Source organism: Schistocerca piceifrons, unplaced genomic scaffold (assembly GCF_021461385.2).
Source record: "Schistocerca piceifrons isolate TAMUIC-IGC-003096 unplaced genomic scaffold, iqSchPice1.1 HiC_scaffold_362, whole genome shotgun sequence".
NCBI classification, from domain to species: Eukaryota; Metazoa; Arthropoda; class Insecta; order Orthoptera; family Acrididae; genus Schistocerca; species Schistocerca piceifrons.
Genome location: NW_025728584.1, coordinates 7,501 through 15,000, shown reverse-complemented (window position 1 = coordinate 15,000; position 7,500 = coordinate 7,501). Strand labels below are relative to the sequence as shown.

Here is a 7,500-nt window from a genome sequence, read left to right as displayed (position 1 = left end):
GCAACCCTCGCAATATAGTTCGCTACTCGCACTGCCCGCACCCCTGTGTATCGCTTCATGTTAAACACCTTGCAAGTCTTGCTCACTTTCCACATGCTCCTGCTGTACACTGTAATGTGGATGGCAGCAGGACGTACATGCCGCCCCTCCCCACGTCCCCACCTTGCCCCCTGCCTTCGCAAGCTGGTTGGTGAGAAGTTTGCATGTTCAATGCCCTTCGCATGCGACGTACTCAGGCTACGTTGTGGTGCGGCCTGTGTCAACTGTCCGCTGATGTCGTACGCGTGAACCACAATCTGTACTGCACATTCGTCCTTATGTACTGAATGATACATCGTGGCACATGTGTGACCGCACAACGACTGCGCCCAAAAACGGCGGACCATACAGTGCAAATATTGTGCACGCAGCTACGTGTCGTCTCCCTATGAGAGCTGGATTGCAGTGTGGTACGCCATAGAGACGTGTGGGAGGAACGGACGCCGTGGATGGCGATCAGCATGAGCTGTCTGTTGATGTATTCGGACCTAGTCGTCTCTCCTCACACACCGTGATGGCATGGTGCACCGCGTTCCATATCTGCGACATGCTACAGAGGCCGGTTGACAGTCGTTCGAGCAATGGACATCGCATACGTACGGGGGCCACCTTCCACGTATTGTCTAGGCGTGCACATTTTGTTGCGTGTATGTGGGCAGACGTAGTGTGGCGTGACACCTGACACAGGCATGCAATAATCGTTGAAGTTGCAAATGGCGATGGACGCCTGCGTTTTCTGGTGAAGTTACGCAAATGAACAAATGGTAACCTGTTGTGGTGCGGTTGTTCTCGCTAGGGGTGAATCGGTGATGGCGACGATAGGTTGAGGTACTAACCGGTTGTTCCAGCGATACCCACCATGCCGACGAAACTGAACGGCATCTGGGTGTGAAGCGATACGCGGCGGTGGCTGGGTGGGACCGTCCCCGGCCGGTGAGGGGGCGCCTCCCGGCGTGCTGGCCGCGCGGTGCGTGGGCGCACGCGCTACAGCCGGCTGGTGGGGGCGGCCAGTGGCAGGCGCGCCGGCCGACGGACGCGGCAGGCGTCGCAGCTGCGCGCCGGCGCACCCTGCGCGCGGCGCCGTGCGGCCAAAGTAGGTCCTCGCGGGCCCGGTGCGAAGCGCGGTGGACATCTTCAGTGTGCTGGTCCGATTGAGGACTGTGTGCGTTGAGGATGCGCCGCCGCCCGGCGCTCGGCGCCGCGACGCCGTCTGCTGCTCGGTCGCCCCAGCGGTTCTCGCTGGTGGTTTGTATCGCAGCTGTGCGGATGTGTTGGCGCGTGCGCTGTGCTGGGAGAGTTCGCTTCGGCACCCAAGTGGGGCTTTTGTCCTTCTGTGGCGCTGGCGTTGGAGCTGCCGGTCACCGTAGGTGGCGCGTGTTGTCTCCCGCCGGCAATGCCACGACAGCACGCTCCCGGGCCTCTGTCGGCAGCGGCAAGCTCAGTTGGGAGCACGGGTGGTCGCACCGAAAGCGTCTACTCGCCTAACTCCGGGCGATTGCGCCTCTCTCGAACCCGACCAAGTACTTGGGACGGCGCTGCGCGCCGCCGGGACCTGAGAGGGTTTCGAGGTGTATTGTGCAGGGGAGCTCAGCCTCCTCCTGTTTGCAGAATGATTGAGCGGACGCTTGCGTGTTCGCGCGGGCCCCCGGGACACACTCCCGGGCGGCCGGCTGCTCAGCTCTAGTTGACGCAGCTCCCTGGTTGATCCTGCCAGTAGTCATATGCTTGTCTCAAAGATTAAGCCATGCATGTCTCAGTACAAGCCGCATTAAGGTGAAACCGCGAATGGCTCATTAAATCAGTTATGGTTCCTTAGATCGTACCCACGTTACTTGGATAACTGTGGTAATTCTAGAGCTAATACATGCAAACAGAGTCCCGACCAGAGATGGAAGGGACGCTTTTATTAGATCAAAACCAATCGGTCGGCTCGTCCGGTCCGTTTGCCTTGGTGACTCTGAATAACTTTGGGCTGATCGCACGGTCCTCGTACCGGCGACGCATCTTTCAAATGTCTGCCTTATCAACTGTCGATGGTAGGTTCTGCGCCTACCATGGTTGTAACGGGTAACGGGGAATCAGGGTTCGATTCCGGAGAGGGAGCCTGAGAAACGGCTACCACATCCAAGGAAGGCAGCAGGCGCGCAAATTACCCACTCCCGGCACGGGGAGGTAGTGACGAAAAATAACGATACGGGACTCATCCGAGGCCCCGTAATCGGAATGAGTACACTTTAAATCCTTTAACGAGTATCTATTGGAGGGCAAGTCTGGTGCCAGCAGCCGCGGTAATTCCAGCTCCAATAGCGTATATTAAAGTTGTTGCGGTTAAAAAGCTCGTAGTTGGATTTGTGTCCCACGCTGTTGGTTCACCGCCCGTCGGTGTTTAACTGGCATGTATCGTGGGACGTCCTGCCGGTGGGGCGAGCTGAAGGCGTGCGACCGCCTCGTGCGTGCTCGTGCGTCCCGAGGCGGACCCCGTTGAAATCCTACCAGGGTGCTCTTTATTGAGTGTCTCGGTGGGCCGGCACGTTTACTTTGAACAAATTAGAGTGCTTAAAGCAGGCAAGCCCGCCTGAATACTGTGTGCATGGAATAATGGAATAGGACCTCGGTTCTATTTTGTTGGTTTTCGGAACCCGAGGTAATGATTAATAGGGACAGGCGGGGGCATTCGTATTGCGACGTTAGAGGTGAAATTCTTGGATCGTCGCAAGACGAACAGAAGCGAAAGCATTTGCCAAGTATGTTTTCATTAATCAAGAACGAAAGTTAGAGGTTCGAAGGCGATCAGATACCGCCCTAGTTCTAACCATAAACGATGCCAGCCAGCGATCCGCCGCAGTTCCTCCGATGACTCGGCGGGCAGCCTCCGGGAAACCAAAGCTTTTGGGTTCCGGGGGAAGTATGGTTGCAAAGCTGAAACTTAAAGGAATTGACGGAAGGGCACCACCAGGAGTGGAGCCTGCGGCTTAATTTGACTCAACACGGGAAACCTCACCAGGCCCGGACACCGGAAGGATTGACAGATTGATAGCTCTTTCTTGATTCGGTGGGTGGTGGTGCATGGCCGTTCTTAGTTGGTGGAGCGATTTGTCTGGTTAATTCCGATAACGAACGAGACTCTAGCCTGCTAACTAGTCGCGTGACATCCTTCGTGCTGTCAGCGATTACTTTTCTTCTTAGAGGGACAGGCGGCTTCTAGCCGCACGAGATTGAGCAATAACAGGTCTGTGATGCCCTTAGATGTTCTGGGCCGCACGCGCGCTACACTGAAGGAATCAGCGTGTCTTCCTAGGCCGAAAGGTCGGGGTAACCCGCTGAACCTCCTTCGTGCTAGGGATTGGGGCTTGCAATTGTTCCCCATGAACGAGGAATTCCCAGTAAGCGCGAGTCATAAGCTCGCGTTGATTACGTCCCTGCCCTTTGTACACACCGCCCGTCGCTACTACCGATTGAATGATTTAGTGAGGTCTTCGGACTGGTACGCGGCATTGACTCTGTCGTTGCCGATGCTACCGGAAAGATGACCAAACTTGATCATTTAGAGGAAGTAAAAGTCGTAACAAGGTTTCCGTAGGTGAACCTGCGGAAGGATCATTACCGACTAGACTGCATGTCTTTCGATGTGCGTGTCGTGTCGCGCAACACGCTACCTGTACGGCTCGCCGTAGCCGTGCGCCGCGTGCGGAACCACGCGTGCCTCTCAAAACTAGCGGCAATGTTGTGTGGTACGAGCGCTGAAGCGCTGGAGCGGCTGGCCTGCGGCACCTGGCGCCTGGCGCCGGTTTTGAATGACTTTCGCCCGAGTGCCTGTCCGCTCCGGTGTGGAGCCGTACGACGCCCGTCGGCCGTGAGGCCGTTGGACACAGAACGCTGGAACAGGGGCCGCCACACGCCTCACTCCCGCCTATGCGACCGTCTCGAAAGAGACGGCGGAAACTGAGAAGAGATCACCCAGGACGGTGGATCACTCGGCTCGTGGGTCGATGAAGAACGCAGCAAATTGCGCGTCGACATGTGAACTGCAGGACACATGAACATCGACGTTTCGAACGCACATTGCGGTCCATGGATTCCGTTCCCGGGCCACGTCTGGCTGAGAGTCGGCTACGTATACTGAAGCGCGCGGCGTTTGCCCCGCTTCGCAGACCTGGGAGTGTCGCGGCCGCCTGTGGGGCCGGCCGCGTCTCCTCAAACGTGCGATGCGCGCCCGTCGCCTGGCGGTTCGCATACCGGTACTTTCTCGGTAGCGTGCACAGCCGGCTGGCGGTGTGGCGTGCGACACCTCGTACAACGACCTCAGAGCAGGCGAGACTACCCGCTGAATTTAAGCATATTACTAAGCGGAGGAAAAGAAACTAACAAGGATTCCCCCAGTAGCGGCGAGCGAACAGGGAAGAGTCCAGCACCGAACCCCGCAGGCTGCCGCCTGTCGTGGCATGTGGTGTTTGGGAGGGTCCACTACCCCGACGCCTCGCGCCGAGCCCAAGTCCAACTTGAATGAGGCCACGGCCCGTAGAGGGTGCCAGGCCCGTAGCGGCCGGTGCGAGCGTCGGCGGGACCTCTCCTTCGAGTCGGGTTGCTTGAGAGTGCAGCTCCAAGTGGGTGGTAAACTCCATCTGAGACTAAATATGACCACGAGACCGATAGCGAACAAGTACCGTGAGGGAAAGTTGAAAAGAACTTTGAAGAGAGAGTTCAAAAGTACGTGAAACCGTTCTGGGGTAAACGTGAGAAGTCCGAAAGGTCGAACGGGTGAGATTCACGCCCATCCGGCCACTGGCCTCCGCCCTCGGCAGATGGGGCCGGCCGCCCGCGCGGAGCAATCCGCGGCGGGGTCGTGTCCGGTTGCCTTTCCACTCGCCGCGGGGTGGGGCCGTTCCGGTGTGCGGTGGGCCGCACTTCTCCCCTAGTAGGACGTCGCGACCCGCTGGGTGCCGGCCTACGGCCCGGGTGCGCAGCCTGTCCTTCCGCGGGCCTCGGTTCGCGTCTGTTGGGCAGAGCCCCGGTGTCCTGGCTGGCTGCCCGGCGGTATATCTGGAGGAGTCGATTCGCCCCTTTGGGCGCTCGGGCTCCCGGCAAGCGCGCGCGGTTCTTCCCGGATGACGGACCTACCTGGCCCGGCCCCGGACCCGCGCCGCTGTTGGCTCGGGATGCTCTCGGGCGGAATAATCGCTCCCGTCAGCGGCGCTTCAGCTTTGGACAATTTCACGACCCGTCTTGAAACACGGACCAAGGAGTCTAACATGTGCGCGAGTCATTGGGCTGTACGAAACCTAAAGGCGTAATGAAAGTGAAGGTCTCGCCTTGCGCGGGCCGAGGGAGGATGGGGCTTCCCCGCCCTTCACGGGGCGGCGGCCTCCGCACTCCCGGGGCGTCTCGTCCTCATTGCGAGGTGAGGCGCACCTAGAGCGTACACGTTGGGACCCGAAAGATGGTGAACTATGCCTGGCCAGGACGAAGTCAGGGGAAACCCTGATGGAGGTCCGTAGCGATTCTGACGTGCAAATCGATCGTCGGAGCTGGGTATAGGGGCGAAAGACTAATCGAACCATCTAGTAGCTGGTTCCCTCCGAAGTTTCCCTCAGGATAGCTGGTGCTCGTACGAGTCTCATCCGGTAAAGCGAATGATTAGAGGCCTTGGGGCCGAAACGACCTCAACCTATTCTCAAACTTTAAATGGGTGAGATCTCCGGCTTGCTTGATATGCTGAAGCCGCGAGCAAACGACTCGGATCGGAGTGCCAAGTGGGCCACTTTTGGTAAGCAGAACTGGCGCTGTGGGATGAACCAAACGCCGAGTTAAGGCGCCCGAATCGACGCTCATGGGAAACCATGAAAGGCGTTGGTTGCTTAAGACAGCAGGACGGTGGCCATGGAAGTCGGAATCCGCTAAGGAGTGTGTAACAACTCACCTGCCGAAGCAACTAGCCCTGAAAATGGATGGCGCTGAAGCGTCGTGCCTATACTCGGCCGTCAGTCTGGCAGTCATGGCCGGTCCTTGCGGCCGGCCGCGAAGCCCTGACGAGTAGGAGGGTCGCGGCGGTGGGCGCAGAAGGGTCTGGGCGTGAGCCTGCCTGGAGCCGCCGTCGGTGCAGATCTTGGTGGTAGTAGCAAATACTCCAGCGAGGCCCTGGAGGGCTGACGCGGAGAAGGGTTTCGTGTGAACAGCCGTTGCACACGAGTCAGTCGATCCTAAGCCCTAGGAGAAATCCGATGTTGATGGGGGCCGTCATAGCATGATGCGCTTTGTGCTGGCCCCCGTTGGGCGAAAGGGAATCCGGTTCCTATTCCGGAACCCGGCAGCGGAACCGATACAAGTCGGGCCCCTCTTTTAGAGATGCTCGTCGGGGTAACCCAAAAGGACCCGGAGACGCCGTCGGGAGATCGGGGAAGAGTTTTCTTTTCTGCATGAGCGTTCGAGTTCCCTGGAATCCTCTAGCAGGGAGATAGGGTTTGGAACGCGAAGAGCACCGCAGTTGCGGCGGTGTCCCGATCTTCCCCTCGGACCTTGAAAATCCGGGAGAGGGCCACGTGGAGGTGTCGCGCCGGTTCGTACCCATATCCGCAGCAGGTCTCCAAGGTGAAGAGCCTCTAGTCGATAGAATAATGTAGGTAAGGGAAGTCGGCAAATTGGATCCGTAACTTCGGGATAAGGATTGGCTCTGAGGATCGGGGCGTGTCGGGCTTGGTCGGGAAGTGGGTCAGCGCTAACGTGCCGGGCCTGGGCGAGGTGAGTGCCGTAGGGGTGCCGGTAAGTGCGGGCGTTTAGCGCGGGCGTGGTCTGCTCTCGCCGTTGGTCGGCCTCGTGCTGGCCGGCGGTGCAGGATGCGCGCGCCTGCGCGGCGTTCGCGCCCCGGTGCTTCAACCTGCGTGCAGGATCCGAGCTCGGTCCCGTGCCTTGGCCTCCCACGGATCTTCCTTGCTGCGAGGCCGCGTCCGCCTTAGCGTGCTCCTCCGGGGGCGCGCGGGTGCGCGGATTCTCTTCGGCCGCCATTCAACGATCAACTCAGAACTGGCACGGACTGGGGGAATCCGACTGTCTAATTAAAACAAAGCATTGCGATGGCCCTAGCGGGTGTTGACGCAATGTGATTTCTGCCCAGTGCTCTGAATGTCAACGTGAAGAAATTCAAGCAAGCGCGGGTAAACGGCGGGAGTAACTATGACTCTCTGACTGCAATTTTCCACGGCGGGTCGCTGTGTCTTCAATCCACGTAGCCACCTGGTGGAGCAGCTTGACGTCATCTCCCGAGCTCCGCTGAAGCCGCAACAGCGCCTCCACGCTCTCACCAACGTACTTCTCCCTGGCCTGTACCACGGGCTGGCCCTCAGCCGCACCCGGGTGGGTGCATTGAAGTCGGCCGACGTTACCATCCGGGCCGCCGTCAGGAGATGGTTCCGCCTTCCGGCGGACACCCCTCTGGGATACTTCCACGCTCCTGTTGCCCAGGGGGGC

The 7,500-nt window shown here is 59.0% G+C and overlaps 2 non-coding genes and 1 pseudogene across 2 annotated transcripts; all 3 read left to right on the top strand.

Annotated features, from left to right (window-relative positions):
• The first annotated feature begins 1,733 nt into the window (after positions 1–1,733).
• On the top strand, positions 1,734–3,642 carry LOC124746632. The gene has a single exon (XR_007011423.1). It is a non-coding gene; the product is annotated as a small subunit ribosomal RNA (ribosomal RNA).
• A 351-nt stretch (positions 3,643–3,993) lies between these two features.
• Positions 3,994–4,148, top strand: LOC124746630. Its single transcript, XR_007011421.1, has one exon. It is a non-coding gene; the product is annotated as a 5.8S ribosomal RNA (ribosomal RNA).
• Positions 4,149–4,336: 188 nt separating this feature from the next.
• LOC124746644 overlaps positions 4,337–7,500 on the top strand; it is a 5,712-nt pseudogene continuing 2,548 nt past the window's right edge.